Source organism: Rhipicephalus microplus, chromosome 4 (assembly GCF_043290135.1).
Source record: "Rhipicephalus microplus isolate Deutch F79 chromosome 4, USDA_Rmic, whole genome shotgun sequence".
Classification (NCBI taxonomy): Eukaryota; Metazoa; Arthropoda; class Arachnida; order Ixodida; family Ixodidae; genus Rhipicephalus; species Rhipicephalus microplus.
The window spans coordinates 9037357-9060166 of NC_134703.1; the positions used below are offsets into that span (position 1 = coordinate 9037357).

General features: G+C 47.1%; 1 protein-coding gene and 1 pseudogene across 1 annotated transcript in view; one reads left to right on the forward strand and one right to left on the reverse strand.

The window, feature by feature from the left end:
• LOC119171523 (atrial natriuretic peptide receptor 1) overlaps positions 1 to 22810 on the forward strand; it is a 770478-nt gene that overhangs the window by 268238 nt on the left and 479430 nt on the right. The gene's annotated exons all lie outside the window — the stretch shown is intronic.
• On the reverse strand, positions 5750 to 11915 carry LOC119171519 (uncharacterized; annotated as a pseudogene).

A 22810-nucleotide genomic window follows, 5' to 3' on the forward strand; every position in this document is an offset into this window, starting at 1 on the left:
GGTAGAGACGGTCTCTGAGAAGGATGGTAGTTCGAGCCGAGGCAGACCTTTGGAACAGTCAATGAGCGCAGCGTGTGAAGTCAGAAAGTCGAGTCCAAGGATGAAGTCATGAGGGCAATTTTTCAGTACAGCAAACAGAACTGAAGTTTGATGCTCAGAAATCGTTATTCGCACAGTGCACATTCCAAGGACAGCAGGAGTACTCCCATCCGCTGTACGAACGGTAAGTGCAATCGCAGGCGTCAGAACTTTTTGGAGGCGACGGCGGAGGTCTGAGCTCATCACAGATATTTGCGCACCGGTATCAATAAGAGCAGTTACACGTAAACCATCAACGAGAATTGTGAGAAGGTTGCACCGCTGGTCGGGAGTAATCAGAGGATTTGCAGTCCGAGTCATGTATGCAGCGTCACCTCCGGAGGCTGCACCGGCTAGTTTTCCGAGCGACAGTCGTAGGGAGACCGAGAACGGCGGGGTTGGGGCGAGCGGGACTGACGACGCACGGGCGATGGCGAGCGGCTGGTCCGATATTCTGAACTATGCTCTGCACCTGTCTCTGCACGGTAGGACGGGGCATAAGGTGCACGTTCGGAGCGAGGTCCCCAATCGTTGAATCTTGGTCGAGGTGATGAGGTCCAATGGCTGCGGCAATGGCGAGCGATGTGTCCTATCTGATGGCACGTGAAACATATGGGCGGATCATCATGAGTGCGCCATTCAGCTGGGTTTCGTCTTGGCGCGAACGTGCGGTTCGGAGTGGCAGCCGCAACGACTGGAGCCGAGCTTGAAGTAGCAGGGGCATTTTGATGAGGGGGCGAAATGCCCATATTCGCGATCTCTTGGCGAACCACGGCCGGTATCATTGAAACAGCATCGAGGTTGTGTCCTGGCGCGCTGACGCTAGACATAGCGGGTGCCATAGCCTCTAGTTCCCGACGGATTATTGTGGTGACGTTTTCCGACGTTGGTGGTTGATGTAGTGTGGGCAAATCTTCGCAAGAGGACGTAGCAGTCGTGTTGGGAAGGCGTTCAAATCGGTGAACTATGCGCCTACTTTTCGCCTGTTCGAAGCGATGGCATGCTTCGATGACCGACTCCACCGTCGAGCAGTCCTTGCACAGGATAAAATTGAAAGCGTCATCGGCAATTCCTTTCAGGATGTTTCCAACTTTGTCCTCGTCGAGCATGTCCTTGTCGACCTTGCGGCACAAAGCCAACACGTCCTGGATGTACGCGATGTACGGCTCTGTGGATGTCTGGGCACGAGTCGCAAGCTCTTTCTTTGCGGCTACTTGACGTCCGATGGGTTTCCCAAACAGATAGCGCAATTTCTGCTTACAGACGTCCCAGCTGGTCAACTCTTCTTGATGTGTTTCGTACCAGAGTTTTGCGGTGCCATGCAAGTAGAAGATGATGTTCGCCAACATAAGCGTCGGATCCCAATAGTTGCTGCTGCTGACGCGCTCATATAGGACCAGCCAGTCGTCGACGTCTATGCCACTTGTGCCGTTGAATGGGCCTGGGTCACGAGGTTGCACCACAACGATCGGTTGCGGGGCTGATGGCTCTTGTTGACATTGAGTAGCCTGGTCAGTCATTGTGGGCTGCAATGCGCCGTCCGCTGCGAAGATCCAGCTCGTGGGGCTGTATAGCGAGTTGTACCCCGCACCTTCCACCAATGATGTTACGGGGAATAAAGTATACACAATGGATATACTGGCGAGCAAAATGCGTACAACGCTGCTGCAGTCCGAGCACGTTCCCCAGAGCACTTTGTCGTCGTCAACCTCAGGCATCTACTTAGCCCGTGACAATATATATATATATATATATATATATATATATATATATATATATATATATATATATATATATATATATATATATATATGAGATATAACAGACAGTAATGCCAAGGAAAGTACAGGGGAAGTTATTAGAACCAATGGAATGTAAATAAGAAGAAAGAAAAGTGGATGAAAAAATTACCAACTGTGAGCAGGAATCGAACCTACGACCTTCGAATTACGCGTTCGATGCTCGAACGCGTAATTCGAAGGTCGTAGGTTCGATTCCTGCTCACAGTTGGTAATTTTTTCATCCACTTTTCTTTCTTCTTATTTACATTCCATTGGTTCTAATAACTTCCCCTGTACATTCCTTGGCATTACTGTCTGTTATATCTCATTAATATTGTGTTAAAAACACGGAAAAACGAGCCCTTAGGTATACACTTCTTTCCCTTTTATATATATATATATATATATATATATATATATATATATATATATATATATATATATATATATATATATATATATATATATATATATATATATAAGAGAACTAATATACACTGAAGGATAGTACTTGTACGAGATGCACATGTCTTTTCAGTAACAGCATCTACTTTATTCTGACAACTCCCGCTATAACGCCCTCGGATGCTACGGGGCGTTTCATGAATAAAGAACCAGAGAGTCGAAATTAGAGCAGGTGCAAGCAGTGCACCGGAAGTGGCAAGAGTGAAAGAGACGGAGGAGAAACAGAAAGGAGAGCAGCAGGTTGCTTGGAATGCTGCTCCGCAGGTAAAATTTTATGACCGCGGGGTGCGTGGGGGCGGCCATGTCGCTACAGATTGCTCCCCCCATAGAGAGGAAGCTGGTGTGACGAACGATTCTCAGTTGAAGGGTCATCCTAGTGAACGCGCCGCAGAGATGGTGACGGGAGGAACACTGGCGAGGAGGGGCTTTCGTGTCCAGCGGAGGAAGGAACGGCGAGGCAATTAAGATCGGGTGCTTCACTCAACGCTGGCTTGAGCTGCTCGAGTGCGATTGTATCGCGTGCCATTCATGTCGACGAAGTTAGCAGGCCAGCGCTCTAATACACAGAAGGGGCCGAGATAATGTGGTTGAAGCGGGGCGCGTACAAGGCCGTACCACACGAACACGTGTGTCGCTGTTTTTAGGTCCTGAGCTATGTACGATGCACGTGGCTGGCTACGTGTAGGCTGCGGACGAATGTGTCGAAAGACGTCGCGCAGATGGTCGACGTGCTCTGTTGCTTTTAGCTGGGTGGCACTGCCGCTTTCTTTGAAGGAATCGGCAGGCAGGCGAAGCGAAGGGCCATAAATAAGATCGGATGTCGAGCAGGAGAAGTCCTCCTTGAAAGAAGATCGAATTCCGAGTAGCGTGAGCGGGAGGCGGTCAACCCACCTGTCGAGGCAACCGTGTGCTTTGAGTGCTGCTTCCAGGTGCCAGTGGAATCTCTCGTCGAGGCCGTTTATTTGCGGATGGTATGATGCTGTACGCAGGCGTGAAACACCAAAAATTTTCAGGGGCTCCGAAAAGAGGGAAGATTCGAACTGGTGACCCCGGTCCGATACAATCGTTGTCGGGCAGCCAAATTGGGATATCCAGGTAAAAACAAAAGCCACTGCGATGGTAGCTGCAGACATGTCGAGCACAGGAGTCGCTTCGGGCCAGCGGGTGAAAAGATCTACGCATGCGAGAAGGTAGCGATAGCCTTGACATGGGATTAGCGGTCCAACAATGTTAATATGCACAACGGCTAAAGGTTTGTCGGGTCGCAAGGAGGGCTTTGATGGAGGAACGGGGTACCATTGAACTTTGGCGCGCTGACACGATGCACACTCACGAACTCACTCCCTGATGTTGGCGTTCATGCCGGGCCAGACAAAGCGTGAAGAAACTAGCTTTTGGGAAGCACGAATTCCGGGGTGAGAATGACTGTCATATGCGTCGAATATTTTCTTACGGGAAGGGTTGGTTAGAAATGGTTTGGGTGTGCCGTGGAGGTGTCACAAATATTTGGCACATCTTGAAAGGTGACGAGTTCGAGCTGAAGTGATGTGGACGCTTCGCGTAGGAGCTCGATCTTGGAGTCTTTTGATTGGGCTGGAGCCAGATCCTGGAGTTTGAATGAAAAGGATGTTGAGGTGGAGGTTTTAGAGCGACTGCGGGTGATGGCATCAACGCGACTGAGAGCGTCAACTGGAGCGTTGTCAACACCGCTGATGTGGCGTATATCAGTTGAAAACTCCGAGATGAAGGCGAGCTGGCGCACCTCGTGCGGTGTGTATAGTAAGTCAGATTGGCCGATTGAATAGGTGAGAGGTATGTGATCAGCGAAAATTGTAACAGAGCGGCCTTCAAGTAGGTACCCAAAATGGCACACGGCGAGAAAGATGGCGAGCAACTCACGGCCGAAAACGCTGTAGTTTGTTTAGGCAGAGGTCATACGCTTGGAGAAAAAGGCAAGGGGCTGCCACTGATTGTTCACTTTTTGCTGGAGTACGGCCCCAAGTTCAGAACAGGTTGCATCCGTCATGAGCGCTAAGGGGTAACTGGTATTGGTGTGCATCAGTAGAGTGGCTTCTCCCAAAGCGTTCTTGATGGAGTTGAAAGCTTATTCCGCAGTGGTGTTCCATGGTAGTGCAGTTTACGAGGCTTCGCCACAAAGCAAATTGTCGAGCGGCTTCGACAGCATAACACAGTTCCTAATAAATCGGCAGTAGAAATTTACAAGCCCTAAAAACTGGCGCAGCTTGTTTATTGATGTAGGCTTGGGGAACTCGATGATTGCTTGCACTTTGTCAGAAAGGGGGCTAATTCCACTGCTGTCCAAGCGATGACCAAGAAAATGAAGAGTTGGCGCTCCAAACTCACTTTTCGCAGTGTTCACGAATCCGTTGGCTGACAGGTACACGAGAAGTTGACGAAGCTGTTACAAGTGCTCCTCGTGGGAGGAGCTTGCCACCAGAAGGTCGTCGACATAGGCGAACAGAAATGGCAGATCACGTATGACCGTGTAAATGAACCACCGGGACATTTGTGCAGCATTGCGGAGGCCGAATGGCATTCTCAGGAACTCAAAAATATAAATGTGGTTGTAATTGCTGTCTTTGTAACATATTATGCAGCAACAGGAATTAAGTTGATTTTAAAGGACACTGTTGTGCCATGTAGAGCTGATGTGAAATTCTGAATATTAGGCAGGGGATAGCGGTCGGGAGTAGTTTTTGCGTTAAGGAAACGGCAGTCTCCGTAGGGACTTGAGTCACCTGACTTTTTGGGGACGAGGTGGAAAGGAGACCCCCAGCTGATTGATGATGCTCGTATTATTCCGAGTTTCAGTATGTGTTCGAACTCAGCTCTGGCTACTTTGAGTTCATCTAAAGCAAGTCGCCATGGGCGAGCGAAAACCAGTGGACCAGTGATGATGATATGGTGGCGGACGTCATGTTGCACGGGTCTTGTCCAGTCAGGTAGTTGCGTGATGTTTGGGAATTCTCGAAGAAGTGTTGCGAAATGGTCATCGGCCACTGTTATAGATGGGGCGATTATGTTTGAGTAATGGGAAACAACACCATGGATAGATAGCAGTGTAGTAGTGCCTAGCAGGCGTTGTCGTTTCCCGTAAACCAAAAGTCCATGGTGGTTTCAGTACTCGACACCAATGAGGGCACGGCATACGTCCGCGACGAAGAAAACCCAACTAAAGACGCAGCGCAAGCCTAGGTTCAGAGTGAGCGACTACGATTTGTATATGAGAATCTTGCTACCGTTGAGAGCTTGCAGCTAAGAGATCGGAGGTATTGTTCGGTCAGATTCTTGCGCCGGAATAATGCTGACCTCTGCACCAGTGTCCACCAGGTACTGCTGGCCTGTGATTTTGTTCATGACGTGAAACAGGCGACTTTTGGGTTGGCCTTGGCCAGTCATCGCCGTCAATGGTCGGCCTGCCTGTTTCACTCCGACGAGCAAGGTTGGAGGCTGTGACGCGCGTCCTGTCCAAAATGGTGATGGTAATAGCATAACCCAGGTGGTGTGGGGGACCGAGAGCGTTGTGCGTGTCCATAACGCGAGGAGCTTCGGCTGCGGTTTCGGTGACGTGGAGTGATGTAATGACGCTCCGCGGCACAAACCAGTCGTTCTAGGCGATGGCAAAGCGCGTCGATGGGAGTAGCAGGGTCAGATGGTGTTTGTGGAGCGGCACTGACGTTGTTGAATGACGGCGTGAAGTTGCACACAGACGGTGTGGCCACCTCTAAGACCTTGTCCGCCAAGCTGGCCAAACCGTTGAGGTCCAACGTGCACGCAGTGGCTAGTACTATTTGCACATTGCCAGGAAGGCGCTGCAGAAACAGTTCTCGCAACAAGTTCTCGCCAGTAGTGGTGGTGTAGCCGCTCATGAGTTGACGCATATGACGAAGAAGCTGGCTGGGCCGTCGGTCGCCTAATTCCTCCGCGTAGAGCAACTGCTGCATGCAAGAACGCTGTGATGCCGTCGTTCGCTCCAGCAAAACAGCCTTGAGAGTGCTGTACGGTGTGGTGGAGGGGGGTCCGGAAAGCAGGTCAGATACTTCTTCGGCAGCAGGTGGTGACAGCGCCGAAACAACGAGATGGTACTTGCGTTGTTCCATGCGCATGCATGCCAGAAAGAACGAATTGTGACTCAGCTTGAATGAACCAGATCGAAGGTTTGTGGTCTCAGTAAGCTGGTACTCGGAAGGTGATCGCAGAGACGTCATGATCGGTCGTTCCAGTAGCTTCCGTGTTTAGGTGCGTCTCGATGCTATGCATGACTTTACAATGCTTTGGCAGTGCCGCGAAAGACTATGGGTCCCCACTTTGTAGAGCTGGGTTGTACGAGGACACGTCTTTTCAGTAACAACGTCTACTTCATTCTGACAACCAGAAAGTAAAAAATAGAGCAGGTGCATGCATTGCACCATGAATGGCAAGAGTGAAAGAGATAAAGAAGAAACATAGAGGAGAGCAGCACGTTGCTTCGAATGCTGCTTCGGAGGTTTCTATGACAGCGGAGTGCGTGGTCGTGGCCGCGTCGCTACATGTTAAACACAGAAAAAACGAGCCCTTAAGTATACACCTTTTTCGCTTTTATATATACAGGGTGTTTCAGCTGAAAAGCACCAAGCAATAAAACATTAAAAATGAGTGCTACGCGTCTCCGACTAGCACAGCATTGTTCTTAGCTGTGTGTAGCTCGTCAGAATATGTTGTTTGATCTGCCAAGCACAGTAATTAACAAAGATTGCTTAATAAACTTTTAAAATACTGACTGTAGAGAAAAAATTAAATACATGACTTGCAGCTCTTATTCAGAAATAACAAATTTTCAAGTTACGGCAAAATAATAACACTGGTTAATATTTTTTCAGGGGTTCTTTAATGTGCGCAAAAATGAAAAAAAAAATACCACGTGAATGCTGCTTAACGCGAAGCGCTTTTAGTGTCCTCGAATGTAAGTTGAACGAATTAGCAAAGGCTTCTTATGCACGAAGGTCGCTTGAACAGGCTATCGGGGACTGCGAGGTACATTAAGCGATAGTTCAGTGGTACCATTTAAAAAAAAGGGGGGGGGGGGTCGACAGAACCCCCTTTTACGAGACCGGAGGCAGCATTCGGCGAAGCGCAGACGTTTTCTTTTAAGGCCAACGACACCAATTTCTTTTCGGGCTCTCTCCCTCACCATCATGTTTATGTCAATTGCAGTCCATTATATACTAGTAAAAACATATACGGTTAGTCTAATAACGTAAAGTAGTGCATGAATAGGTAACAAGTGGGCAGTAACCGAACCACGGCAGTTATCTTTTCACCCACTTTCTTTCTTCACATTTACATTTTATATATATATATATATATATATATATATATATATATATATATATATATATATATATATATATATATATATATATATATATATATATATATATATGCGTGCAGCAAGGGCGTTGTCTCTGATTTCTCTACAATATATATATATATATATATATATATATATATATATATATATATATATATATATATATATATATATATATATATATATATATATATTGTAGAGAAATCAGACAGAGACAACGCCCTTGCTGCACGCACGCTGGCTGTTCATCTGCCTCGTGTGTCCATTCTTCAACACGTTTCTGGGCCCTATTAGCCCAGTGAAAACCCTTTAATTCTTCGAATAGGATAGCTAGACTAACCTCACTAGATAGCGTTCTAGCGTTGAAGGTAGCTAAGTTCAGATTCCACTGGCGGCCTGTCCCGACCGAGGTATTTTGGGCACCCTCCGCTGCGTCGCAAGTATGACCACCGCCTTGGACAGTTGCTTCGCAGGCGCTGGGGACTGAGGACCAAGGGTGAATTGCTTTAGACATGGGAGGTAGTGGCCAAGTACTGCACCAGGGCGACCAATCCTGCTCTGCTGAGGAAGGGCATTACTGGCAGGTAGCTGCCAGTGAGGCCGCACCCCTGACCTGTGTAAACAGTGTAAACAGATTTATACATCATTGAAGCATACATCTTTATCCAATGGTTTAATTGGAAGGGAGGGGCGAAAAGGACACTAAATGCCTGATAATGCGCCCATCCCCGCCCAGACCAAAATAATGCACAACACTCAGTATAACTGTTTATTCCTTTCGATATATACGATTGGCAATAGTACGGCATCTGCATTCGAAAGAAATTTTGTCATTCTATGCTACGCTGCTGCGCTGTCTCTAAGTAGGGGGTTCTGTTGCACTTTCTTGGCACTGCAGAATACCACCTGACAGCCTATCATCTTCCAACGTCACCTGACACGTACCTTGCCTGACACGTAGCTCGCCTTTTCTCAACTGTCTGAAAGTCGATTAAAAACACGCACGTACACACACGGCGCTGTTTCGAACCTCTGACCTTGCGAGCTTAGCTCGGCTTAGTGCCCTAGATAACCCTCCTTCTCACGCGTTTATTCTGTCCTAATTTCTTCCTGTCTCGTTCAAATTTGACATTGTTGGTTTCGAAATCTCCACAATATCAGAATTTCGCTGATTTTGAGACGTCGCAATCTTACGTTCACATTTCCTGTCAATTGACGAATTGCGTGCCTGTTTCGCGAACTAATCAGCTACTTCTATGTGATTGTTACTTTAAGCGTATACGTCCCGGGTGGTCGCAGTGCATGAATACTAAATGTGGAAAGTTTTTAACTGCTAAAGAATAGACAGGCGCTGCCTTTAAGGCTGCATCCTATTTCGTTGGTGTTTGGAGTAGTAATTATAAGGCTGGTAAATAGATATAGAAGCGGACAGTGGCCCTCAGTCCGGAGTCAAATATACATACTAGTAATTACATCTACGTTTATTCCAAGAACGTAAAGTAATCCATGAAAAGGTAAAGAGTGAATTACTTCCAGTTCTAGCAAGCGGCGAAAGGCAAAGAAACTTTGTTCGAAAGTAATGACGTGTCTGCATCACTCACCACAAACTTGAATTGCTAAACCCCGACGATTTTCTCGGCACCATACTGATACACAAAGATTAGTCCACGTGCCGATATATATATATATATATATATATATATATATATATATATATATATATATATATAGCCGAGAAGGAAGAAGGCACAGTGGAATAAACATGGCGTGTGAGCCAGGCCACGTCACCCATTCATGATTGCGTCGCACGTGTCGAAAGGATGGAGACCTGCCAGCCCCTTCATCAGTCGCACATTATCGACAAGGTTCTTCGCAAGGCACACTGACCATAAATGAACTACCAAACCAGCACCTAGCAGTACACATAGACGAGCACGATGACGGAATCATCGACTGACCTTCCCATCCCCAAGGACACCGGAGCAGCGGACGATGGACCTGTACAGGACTAGTTCGACCTGTTCGAGCTCCACGCTACCGCTGCATTATGGCCGGAACGGGAGATGGTCGCCAACTTTACCAACTACGTCTCTGGTGAGGCTTTCAAATTCTTCCTCACCCACATATTGCAAAACGATGTGTCATGGGAAAAGATTAAACAAAAAATGATCGCTTGGTTTGAAGAATACAAAGACGACAACGACGAAGACTTGCTCATAACCCACCATCCACATACAACCGCACTCAGTCGTCACAGTAAAAAGCAGCCTTCATGCATTGACCAACCTCCTGATTTTCCATCGCGTGGATCTTCGGTCGCTAACAACGCCCAACTCACGTCTCACACGTTCACTATGGTCGGAATAGAGCAGAGAAGCTCGGAGCATACTCATACTCAGTCAAGCCCGGGACCTACAGTTAAGTTTCATGCGCCAGAAGAGCTCGCATCGTTCGTTGCTGTGTTTCTTCTCTTCCCAAGTACGTTTGGCCCATTATAAAACCTTCTTCAGTATATATATATATATATATATATATATATATATATATATAAAAGGAAGGAAGTGTGGACTTAAGGGCTCCAAATTGCCAAATTGCAACGTAAATATGAAGAAAAGTGGGTGAAAAGATAACTTGCCGTGGGCAGGATCCAAACCTGCGACCTTCGAATGACGCGTTCGATGCTCTACCTCTGAGCTACCACGACAGCTATCCCCCCAGCCACTTTATAGGGTTTATATGTGAATTAAACGTGGGAGTGTCAGTCAGCGCCACCAGTATCTATGGCGCCGAGTATGGCACACTCTTTTGAGCTTGCTTGGCGTCACGTAGCACGTGAACTTGTTACGAGTGGGCAGCTGACCAATAGTCCCTCGTATACAACCTAAAGGCACTAAGTCTGCCAGTACGAGACCCTCGTTAATGAATGAGGAAAAAAGTGTATACCTAAGGGCTCGTTATCTTTTCGGCAACTTATCTTTTCACCCACTTTTCTTCATATCTACATTACGATTTGGTCTAATATCTTCCCCTATACTTGCGTTGGCATTATTGTCTGTTAAATCTGAATAATATATATATATATATATATATATATATATATATATATATATGTATAATGTAATAGGAATGTAAATAGGAAGAAAAGTGGATGAAAAAATAACCAGCAGTGAGCAGGAATTGAACCCACGACCTTCGAATAACGCGTTCGATGCTCTAACTACTGAGGTACCACTGCGGCCTTCCCTCCATCAACTTTTTTGGGTTTATATGTGAATTTAGAAGTAGGAGTGACAGTCAGCGCCATCTATAAGCCAAGCAACGAGTGTGAAAACACTCTTTTATGCGCATGTTTGGCGTCACGTAGCACGTGAACTTATTATGAGCGGGCAGCTGATTAATAGTCCCTCGTATACAACCTAATGACACCAAGTCTGCCAGTACGAGACCCTCGTTTAATGAAATAAGGGAAAGAAGTGTATACTTAAGGGCTCGTTTTTCCGTGTTTTAACACAATATTAATGAGATCTAACAGACAGTAATGCCAAGGAATGTACAGGGGAAGTTATTAGAACCAATGGAATGTAAATAAGAAGAAAGAAAAGTGGATGAAAAAATAACCAGCCGTGAGCAAGAACCGAACCTACGACCTTCGAATAACGCGTTCGATCCTCTAACCACTGAGCTACCACAGCGGCCTTCCCTCCATCCACTTTTTTGGGTTTATATGTGAATTTAGAAGTAGGAGTGACAGTCAGCTTCATCTATAAGCCAAGCGACGAGTGTGAAAAAGAGAGGGGGAGTCTGTTCGCTTGTTGGGACACCCTCTGAGCAGGCATGTGGGTTAACGATACCTCTTCGATTTTACAGGCTTTATTATCGAGTCGGGATAAATTGCTGGAAACAGTCTCTGTAACTGAGCAGGGCTGGGAAAAGAAGAAATCTGTAATTTGCCCCAGTCGGTGTTTTTGATGTAATTTTGGGTGATGTGGAGAAAAAATCCGCCTGAAGTCATGATGATACTTTGGGTGTTCTGTGTAGGTGATTCTATATTTTAATGAAGGTTCGATTTCAGCCGTTGCATCTCCAGACGAGGGTACCCTTTGGGCTGCGCAGCGCGTTAAATCTCGTGATAGCACATGGACCCTCTTGTTCGGGTTGTAGGTGGCGGTGTTTGTGTGTGCCGAGAATGAGATTAGATACTTACGTTCCTCCCAACCCATCAGTTCCTGGTTCCTCGCAGGAATCTTTAGGATACTTTGCGAGATGCGTGCACACTCTAAATACCTAATCGCGGCATCTGGGTCGCTAAAAATGAAGCTATGTTTTGTGACGATGGCTATATCGTCAGCATCCTCAATTCGTGTCGTTAAGACATCACAGGTATGTACGCAGTTTCCGGTCGCGTCTACAGCCGCTGCAACATGCGCTCACTTCTTGGAGTACGGGCTCGCATCCATGAACACAGACTTTTCACTAGTCCCGTGTGTCTTGAGTAGTGCTTTTGTTTTGTGGCATCTGCGTTCTGCAGTCGTGGTGGGGTTCATATTTCTACAAAGTGCATTTATCACGACTTTAGAGCTGATACGGGTGGGGATGTCGCATTTCTCGCCACGCTGAACGGGGTCTGTGATACCCGATTTTGCTAATGTGTTCCAGCCCGTTTTCGTTGGGGACAGCCCTTATAATCTTGAGACGCGCTTGGCTTCGGCGATTTCCTCTGAAGTGTGTTGTGAGCGTCTAGTTGCAGGAGTAGTTCCGTCCTTGCATATTCTGGCCCGCCTAGGGCTTGTTTCTACGTTGTCCTGATCAGGGTGTTAATATATTGTTTCTCTTTGTGGTATGCCAATTATGAAAAGCCGCTACGTATGCAACATAGCTACTTACAAACGCCTGTATTAGGCGCATGACACTGGCCTCGCTCATGCCTCGGTGTCTGCAATCCTGCGCACTAAACCCATAGCGTTGGCGACATTGGTTTGTATATAGCTTGTGGATTGTTTTCCCATTTGTTCTATTGGACCCAATGATGAATCAGAGGACTCGTATATGCTGAGCTATGGGTATGATTTTGCCATCGGCCGTGCTCACTCTAATATCTTCGTAATCACGACTATTTACGTACAATTTCGGTGATCTAGCTCTAAGCGTGGGTTTATATAAAAGGAGCTCAGATTTTTTGGCGAAAATCTCCGCCGTGGCTACTGCTTTTTGAAGTCTCTGCTCTATATACACTGTAAACAAAAATATACCCAGCTGGTAGGAATTAGGGAATTATGCTCCTGCTCTGTTCCGGTGACGTCACTTAAACCGGAATGCACTGGAACATATACGTTCGTTTTCCACCGTTTTCCTTCTGTGGGTGCCGGACGAAATAAACCAGAGAAAAACAGGGCCAATCCCCTGATTATGCGCCCGTGGTTGCTCCGGAAATGCTCCAGCACATCGCTTTTACCCCGAAGGATGCTCCCCAATTGCTCCCGCTGATCGCTCAGCTGCATTTATTGGCTGTTCGAGGAGTGACGTAGGCAGCCTCGCCGCCGGGAGGCCGTTGCCCACAAACCAACATGGCGCAGACAGAGCCCGTCCAGTGAGGATTGTGTGGACCATTCAGCCGCGTTGGAGAAAGGGAAATTATTCTGAACACCTTCTGGATATCACAAGCTACAAGCAGCAGCGAAGGTTATCATCGACATAAGCGAGTTGTGCGAACGGTAATCGTGTGATGGTTCCTGGCAGCGAACGACACATTGTGGTCTCGCGAGTGTTCAAGGACCCGGCGGTAGGTGGTGCGGCGAAAAAATGGTGAGTGAGCTCTCTTTGAATTACCTGTATTATTCTTGTCAAATAGTGTTTACATTTGGATAGTGTTGGGCTCATAAACCAAACATGTGATTAATATATGCCAACTTTACAAAACATCAGTGAAAAGACAGCAAAATTTCGATAATGCGTTGTTTGGACTACGGGTTTTTATTTTTCTTAACATAGCTTCGGTAAAGCAAATCGATGAGGTGAGGGAGTTTGTACTGATTCATTATGACATAAATGTAGCATTAAAAAGAAGAGATAAAAGAAAGTGAGCGCCAAAAGCGCTTGTCGTTGTTTACTTTATTGTCCACGTCCTTTTCTGCGCTACATTTACGCCATAATAACTTCGGTGAATTGCATCAAGTGACTGTAATAATTGCATTGCTGATTATATGTGCAACAATGCAAAATAGCACAGTTTCATGTTGATTCTACCAAACGTTAATAATTTGTATAGGTAACCCTGACTGGTTAAATATATTGTGACGGGGCGAGGTCTAGGCTTATAGGATAGCGTCCACCGAGAATCGGCAGCCGACAAAGATGTCTGAGTTGCCTCTCGCGCAAGCGCCTAACGCACAGGCATCTTCTTCAACTTCGCAAAGTGCCACGCTTGCTCCTGTCGATGATGCACCGTAACATCACTCCCCTGCGGCGGAAGCGCCGTCACGGCGCTTAGTACGGCGACGACGAACGAGGAGGGTGATACGGTTTGAGTCTGGAAACGTGTACAACGTCTGTCTGGAGTGAGGGGGTCGAAGAGGCATTGTTTGGGGGTGCGATCTCGTAGCTCACGTCACTAAGTTGTCGTAACACTTTGCAGGGGCCATGGTAGTGTGATAGTAGCTTCTTTGATATGCCGACTTGGCGGTTTGGTGTCCAGAGAAGTACCAGAGACCCCGACGAGAAGTGCACGCTTTGGTGCCGACTGTCATAGCGGTCTTTTTGGTGCGCTTGCGACAAGTGCAGCCGATCACGGACAAGCTGATGGGCTGCATGGGCTCGAGAAACGACATCGCTGGCGTACTCGGTAGACAAGGGGGCAGCCGAAGGAAGGAGCGTGTCAAATGGTAATGCTGGATGTCGGCCAAATAGCAAATGAAACGGCGAATAACTAGCTGTGTCGTGCCGTGAAGAATTGTACGCGAACGTGACAAAGGAGAGTGCTTTGTCCCTGACACGGTGATCTGGCGAAACGCACATTGACAGCATCTGCGTCAGCGTTCGGTTCAGACGCTTGGTCAATCCATTGGTCTGTGGATGATAAGCGGTGGTAAGCTTGTGCTCAGTGGAGCAGGCGCGGAGAATGTCATCCACAACACGTGAAAGAAAGTACCTTCCTCGATCAGTAAGCAGCTGCCGTGGAGCGCCGTGATGAAGAATGACTTCATACAAGAGAAGGTCAGCGACGTCAGTGGAACAGCTTGTCGGCAGTGCTTTAGTGATGGCAAAGCGTGTGGCGTAGTCTGTGGGGACTGCAACTCATTTATTTCCGGAGGTGGACGTAGGAAACGGGCCCAACAGGTCAAGGCCAACACGGAAGAATGGTTCCGTCGGTATGTAAATGGGCTGTAGGAGGCCAGACAGTCGCACAGAGGGGCGCTTGCGGCGTTGGAAGCGGTCGCAAGCAGTGACGTAGCGAACCACAGAACAATACAGTACGGGCCAGAAAAAGCGACGTCGCACACGATCGTAGGTACGAGAGAAGCCTAGGTGACCGGCTGTAGGTACGTCATGTAGTTGTTCGAGAACGCTGGTACGCAGGTGATGGGGAAGCACGAGTAGTAATTCCGGGCCATCAGCGTTGAAGCTGCGACTGTACAGAATGTTGTCGTGCAGTTCGAACAGGCGAACGGAAGGGTCTGTTGGAGCAGAGGTCAGACGCTCGATGATGGAGAGTAACGACGGGTCACGTCGTTGTTCGGTGGAGATATCATCCAAAGCGTGGATGGAGAGAACGCAGGGTCTGAATCAAGGTCTGTCAAGTCGGGCGTTTCAACCGGATAACGGGACAAACAGTCTGCGTCTGTGCGCAGGCGTCTCTACTTGTAGTGGACCACGAACGAGTATTCTTGCAGACGGAGCGCCCAGTGACCTAGACGTCCAGATGGGTCCTTTAGCGATGACAGCAAGCAAAGAGCGTGATGGTCCGTAACAACGGAAAAAGTTCGGCCATACAGGTAAGGCCTGAATTTCGCCACGGCCCACACTAAAGCTAGGCATTCACGCTCAGTGATGGAGAACTTCCGTTCGGCAGGTGAAAGAAGACGACTGGCGTAAGCAATCACGCGGTCCTTCCCGTGCTGTTCTTGGCCAAGAACCGCTCCAATTCCATGGCCACTGGCATCGGTTCGAAGCTCTGTAGGTGATGCAGGGTCGAAATGAGCCAGTATTGGTGGCGTAGTCAGCAGATGGATAAGAGCCGAAAAGGCGTCCGCTTGCTCTATACCCCATGCGAAGGGAACGTCCTTCTTTAAGAGATCAGTAAGTGGTCGAGCGATGTCGGCGAAGGTGCGGACAAATCGACGAAAACAGGAACATAGCCCTACAAAACTTCGGACGTCCTTGGTAGAGCGTGGTTCAGTAAATTGTTGTACTGCTCGCACCTTTTCGGGATCTGGTTGAACACCATCGGCACTGACAAGGTGGCCGAGTATGGTGATTTGGCGACGTCCGAAATGGCATTTTGTCGAATTGAGCTGGAGAGCAGCTCTTCGGATAACATCCAGAACGGCTGACAGGCGTGTTATATGGCTGTCAAAGGTAGGTGAAAAGACGATGACATCGTCCAAGTAACATAAGCAGACGGACTACTTATATCCTCGGAGAAGGGAGTCCATCATGCGCTCGAAAGTTGCCGGCGCATTACACAGTCCAAATGGCATGACTTTGAACTGGTAGAGGCCGTCTGGCGTAACGAAAGCGGTTTTTCACGATCCATGCGGTCGACAGAAATTTGCCAATAGCCGGACCGAAGGTCGATAGACGAAAAGTATTGGGCACTATGGAGGCAATCGAGGGCGTCATCAATCCGAGGCAAAGGGTAGATATCTTTGTGGGTCACTTTGTTTAAATGGCGATAGTCCACGCAAAAGCGCCAGCTGCCATCCTTCTTCTGAACGAGCACGACTGGGGAGGCCCAGGGGCTGGATGATGGTTCCAGTACGTCTTTAGTAATCGTTTTGTACACTTCATTCTGAATTACTTGGCGTTCCTTGTGAGATACGCGATATGGACGCCGCCGTATAGGACTGGCATCACCAGTGTTGATCCAGTGAGTCACTGCAGTTGTTTGGCTGAAAGGGCGGTGGTCAAAGTCGAAAACGTCTCTATATGATGTTAGCAGACTATGAAGGCTGGCAGCTTGCACTGCAATGAGGTCGGGAGCAATCATCTTGTTAATGTAATCTGCAGGCAGAGTGTAATTGAGGCCAAGACAGGGGGATGTAGTATCGGTGTCCGAACAAGTAACGTTGCAGCTGTCAAGTGGAGATAGGGTGGCCAAAGACATGTCTTGCGAAATAACTTGAGTCAAGAGACTCACGTTGAGTAGTGGTATAACCACTGTATTATTAGCGACGGCGACAACAGTGTGAGCAAGGGCGACGTCTCGGGCCAACAGTACGTCGACTATAGGAGTGACGAGGTAGTCACCATCAGGCACATGACGTGAGCACGACAAAGTGACATATGTAGCAGCTTGCGGAGGCAAGCGAACGTGGTGACAAGAGCATAAACGGGGAGAATAGTCAGCTGGAAAATCGGCAAACTGCGGCAGTTCAAGCTGAAGAGCACCAGTGGCACAATCAATGAGTGCAGAATGACGTGACAGGAAGTCCAAACCAAGTATTAGGTCATTAGGACACATTTCAATAACGGCAAACTGAACTAATGTAGGATGACCGGCAATGGACACACGGGCCGTGCACATCCCTTGAACGTCAGGGGTCCTCCCATCAGCGACACAAAGTTAGTGGGAAGCGGCAGGCGTGAGCACTTTATGTAGGCGTCGGCGAAGGTTCGCGCTCATTACAGAAATGTGCGCTCCAGTATCTATAAGGGCAGAAATAGCCACACCGTCAACGTCAACGTCTAACAAACTTTGTCTCGTCGGAAGCGTCAAGAGAGGAGTTGTGGAGGGAGTCGAAGGTGCAGCGTCACCTCCGGGCTCTGCACCGTTTAGTTTTCCGGGTAGGCAGGAGCGGGGTTGAATGGGGACGACGGCCTGCGAGTCTGCGGTGAGCGAGATGACTGGCGACGTCCTGGAGGCGAACGCGACTGACGACCATGCGGTGACGGAGATCGGCTGTTGAACCTTCTGTAGTTGTTCGGCGGAGAAGGCTGCGCGGCAGATGCTAAGCGGGTGCTGTCTTGTCGGTAGTGAGGTTGAGATGAAGTCCGAGGTAGCGAGGACCAGAGGTAATTGCAGTAACGGACAACATGACCGATACGGTGGCAATGAAAACAAATTGGTCGATTGTAGACGGTTCTCCACGCAGCAGGGTCGCGAGATCAGGCCGTAAACTGCTGCTCGTGATAGGACGAGGATGGACGCCATGGAGCTCGCTGTGGGCTGGGCAAAGCGCACAGCGAGGGAATACCTATGCTGGCGAGTTCTTGGCGGACGATGGCTTGAACCATGTTAGCAGTGAGTGGGGTCGTGTCACTTGCAGCGGTGTGAGCCGGAGCAGAGGCAATGGCTTCAAGTTCGCGCCGTACGATTCGGGTCACCTGATCCGATGAATCTAGAGGTGGCGGCTGTGTTCTTGCACGGTCTTCGCAAGACGACGTTGCAGCCGTATTCGGAAGGTGAATAAACACGCTGTTATTCCGCCGGCTCTTCGCTTGCTCAAAGCACCGACATTCTTTTATAATGGTGTCCACTGTAGAAAATGTTTTGCAGATGAGGAGGTTGAATGCGTCATCCGCAATCGCCTCAAGAATATGTCCGACCTTGTCAGCCTCTGGCATCTCGGCATTGGCGTTGCGACACAACGATAACACGTCTTCTAAATAAGAGACGTAAAACTCGGTCGAGGTCTGCGCCCGAGACGCGAGCATTTTGTTCGCGGCCATTTTTCTTCCAATTGACTCTCCGAACAGGTAGAACATTTTCTCCCTGCACACTGCCCAACTCCCAAGTTCTGTTTCATTGTTCTCATACCATGATTTGGCGGTTCCCCTCAGATAGAATAACAGGTTCGCCAGCATAAGAGTCAGGCCCCATCGGTATCGAGTACTCACACATTCGTACTCTGCCAGCCAATCTACAACGTCAACTTCATCTGGATCTCCGGAACCACTGAACATGCCAGGATCCCGCGGGGGTTCGAGCACGAAGGTTGTGGTTGCAGAAGGAGATGTAGTTACCACATCATCTCCGGCCGCAGGAACACCAGGAGCAGATGCAGACGCCGTAGTTTCCGTCATCGTTGTAGAATGACCCTTCAAACGACGGCCGCTGCGAAGTTCCGTTGCGAGGCGCGTACCCAGCACCTCCACCAAATGTGACGGGTTGAGGTCTAGGCTTATAGGATAGCGTCCACCGAGAATCGGCAGCCGAACAAGATGTCTAAGTTGCCTCTCGCGCAAGCCTAACGCGCAGGCGTCTTCTTCATCTTCGCAATGTGCCACGCTTGCTCCTGTCGATGATGCACCGTAACAATATATTAGGGGCGAAGCTCTTTAAGGCGTGGGCTGTGCGTCCCCTGTATGTAGCCACCTCTCGTTTAGTTCTTGCAGTGTCCACTAGATGGCGGTACCGTCTCCCGTACGTAAGAAGAAAGTGAAGGAAACGGAGACTGACATGTGGAGAATAGGCATGATTAAGAAGTCCGCACTAGAGATCTATCGAACTTTTAAGCAGGAGATTGCCAAGGAAAGGATCTATGATAATACTCGGGGTAGTTCTCTACTGTTTGAGGCCAGGACGGGAGTACTGCGAACCAAGACATATCGGGCCAAATACGAAGGGGTAGACACAGTATGCAGTGCGTGTGGAGAGGAAGAAGAAACGGCCGAACACTTGATAATGTTCTGTAAAGGGCTTCATTCACCCTATAGTTCAGGATGATGGCGCAGAGTTTTTCAAAGCACTGGGATTTAGGGACAGCGAGGGCAAAATAGACTTTAAGCGGGTAGACTTAACTAGTAGGAGGTTATCTGATTGGTGGCTAAAGTCAAGGCACGAGTGAAAATTAAACCCTTCACTGCGAAGTACGAATCCTCAACTTCATTATTTAAAGGAAAAAAAAAAGATAAATGTAATGGTTAGTTCACTAAGTATTACGGCTAGGTGGCGTTAGCCGCTGCCCGATCTAAAGGGTACAGCCACATCCATCCATCCATCCATCCATCCATGTCGCCTCCTCTCGTTTAGTTCTTGCAGTGTTCACTAGATGGCGGCACCGTCTCCTGCATGTAGCTACCTCTCGTTTAGTTCTTTCAGTGCTCACTAGATGGCGGGACCTGTAGCTGATGATGAAAAGATGCAAGATGTTATAAACTAGACGGTGGTACTTGTAGTTGATGATGAATGATGCGAGATGTTATAAAATAGGAATGATGTCACATATGGCACGTGTCATTGGTGGAAGGCAATCGTTCGATTTAGTGCGGCGACGTACGCTAGGGGGAGCATTGTAATAAAATCGAGTAGGCAAAATGTACGGAAGATTCATGGTTTACCAGGTTTTCCTCCAGAGCTTCGCTCACTCATCATCATTCACTTCGTGGATATGGCGGCACTTTTTTTTGGTCTTGTCGGTACTTATAAACGGTAACATTTGTCCGCTTTCCATATGAATAAGCGCCAGGTCAAACTCAATCACTGCGTAAAAATTATTTTGATAAAATATGTGAGCTGAAGTTTAAAGTTTGACGGAAGCCTGTCTGGTTGGGATGATACATAATTAAAGGTAAAAACCTAAAAGCACTGTGCCGACCAAAGTAAAAGTTTAAAAAGAAAAAAAACACAGAGAAAAGACGTTTTGACTCCCACACAGAAGCTTTGTTCACAGTGAAATGAAAACATGTGTAAAGCAGTTCGCCTTATGTATGTTTCAGTACATCACGCAGGCAGCGCGCATATACTCACGGCAGATTATAATCGCTCCTGTTTAAAATGCGCGGAGTGGCTTGTATAACGAGTTACTCAAGATAAAGAAAACATGATTTACACATGTTTTCGTTTCACTGTTTCACTGTGAACAAGGCTTCCGTGTGGGAGCCGAAACATCTTTTCTCTGTTTTTTTTTCAACTTTTACTTTGGTCGGCGCAGTGCCTCCAGGTTTTTTACCTTCAACTGAATATGTAAGCGGGACTAATAAAACTTCAATAACTGAAATCAGTGTTAATTTTTTGTAATTGTAGTGAATTGAGGTAGGGCAATAGGTTTTGTGCAGGTGTTTAGAACGCAAACATACACTCATACTGGTGAAAAAGTTATTTTGGTTGGATAAGTGGTATCTGAGATATTGATCTAGACGTATACTGGACTCTTCGGGTGATGTGGTGCTTTCAGGAAAATAAAGAGGGGGACGAAGGAAACTGACAATACTGGGGACGAAGAATGCAAAAAAAGAGGAGTTGTTTGGTAGAATAAGCTGTGCGGCGCTCGACGTTTCTGTGGAAGTGGAGGGGGGGGGGTAGTGAACTTAACCCATATGACAGCCCCGCAAAACATTCCAAGATGAAGGGGACATTGTAGTGGACATTTTAGTGAAAGAGAAAGAGAGAGGAGGAGGCACCCTATTGAAAAACTAGCCGCATTTTTTGTGTTGATGATGGGAGATACTTTTATGCTGCTTCTGCATTTTTTTCTCTTTTCAGTCGTGCTGCCGTGGCTATGACTGCAGCTTTTTTTTTGCGTAAGATGTGGATGTGAACATTGTTGAGACATAGTTTTGACCTGGACAACACAACAACGCTGGCCTGTGAACAGGAGAGGGAAAAAAAAAACTTCTTCAAGCCTAGGACGCTCGTCGTGACCCTTGCACCTGCATCACCTTCTTTGGCCTCCGAAGATTTGCAGGGACCTTTGTGTTGGAATAAACTGGTCGGCCTTTTCTTATTTCTGCGGAAATGCAGTTGGCTTTGGTGGTGTAATGTTGGTGCCTTTTATTGCTTATTTATTTTATTGCGTTGTAGTGAACTTTTCCTTATTTTTGTGCTCGAAGCTATTTGTCTTGAAATACATGTTCATACGATAACTACTTTGAAAATGTTCACAACGACATTCAAGTATCAAAACAGAACGGGCAGTGCAAGTTAAAGCAAAACAATGCCAACTTATCACGAAAATTATTTTCCAAATGAGATGAAGCTACGCTTTCTTCAAGGACAGGCCGCAACAATTCGCACTGTAAGTATGACAATGAGCACGCACTAAAATGCGAATGTAATAATCAGCAATATTATTTGATAAATTTAGGAAATGATAGGGAGGGGCATTCCTGGTGCGATCTGCGAGAGTACCGGAATAAAATTATTTTAGTCTAAAATTGCTTTTGAATGTTTCAGCAAAGGTAGAGCTGTCAATCCAAAAATAAATAAATAAATTATATATATATAAATATAAATATATATATATATATATATATATATATATATATATATATATATATATATATATATATATATATATATATATGTGTGTGTGTGTGTGTGTGTGTGTGTGTGTGTGTGTGTGTGTGTGTGTGTGTGTAAGTGCGTATGTGTGGTCACTTTTAGAAGTTGGTTCTTCTCATAGACTCGCAAACTGTATAGGATTTATTGAGTGTCCATGGCTTCAGTGTTCTCAGTTTCCGTGCCTCTCGCATGATTTGCAGTTCTCATGTATAATAATTTTTTTGCTCAATCATGCTGGAAGCAATCAGCTCAACCCTTTCTTCGTCAATGAATCTGATGGATGGTCCTTCGGGAATGGTGAATTGTTGTTCCCGGTGGCTGCGCTTTCTTCGTTTGTCGTGCATCGTTTTGCAGCATTATGGGCTTCATTTTGAAGTGCTGCACATTAACCTAAGTGGTGTTGATTCAATGGGATCTGTGTTACTGTGTTTTGTTTTTGGCGGCTTTTTACATGTTTTTTTATTCTTGTCTCTTTTTGCCAAATGCTGGGTAATCATCCAGAAATGGCAGCCTATTTTTAAGAAATAAAAGAATAAGAACTCAAGTGTTAACTTGAATTTCATGTGATATAGCTCTGTGGAAAAGAATACACAGTAACTTGGCTGTGCTTGAATGAGAATTGAGAGTTTTTTCATCTAACTAATGCATGAAATGATCAGCATACAATAAATAAACAGC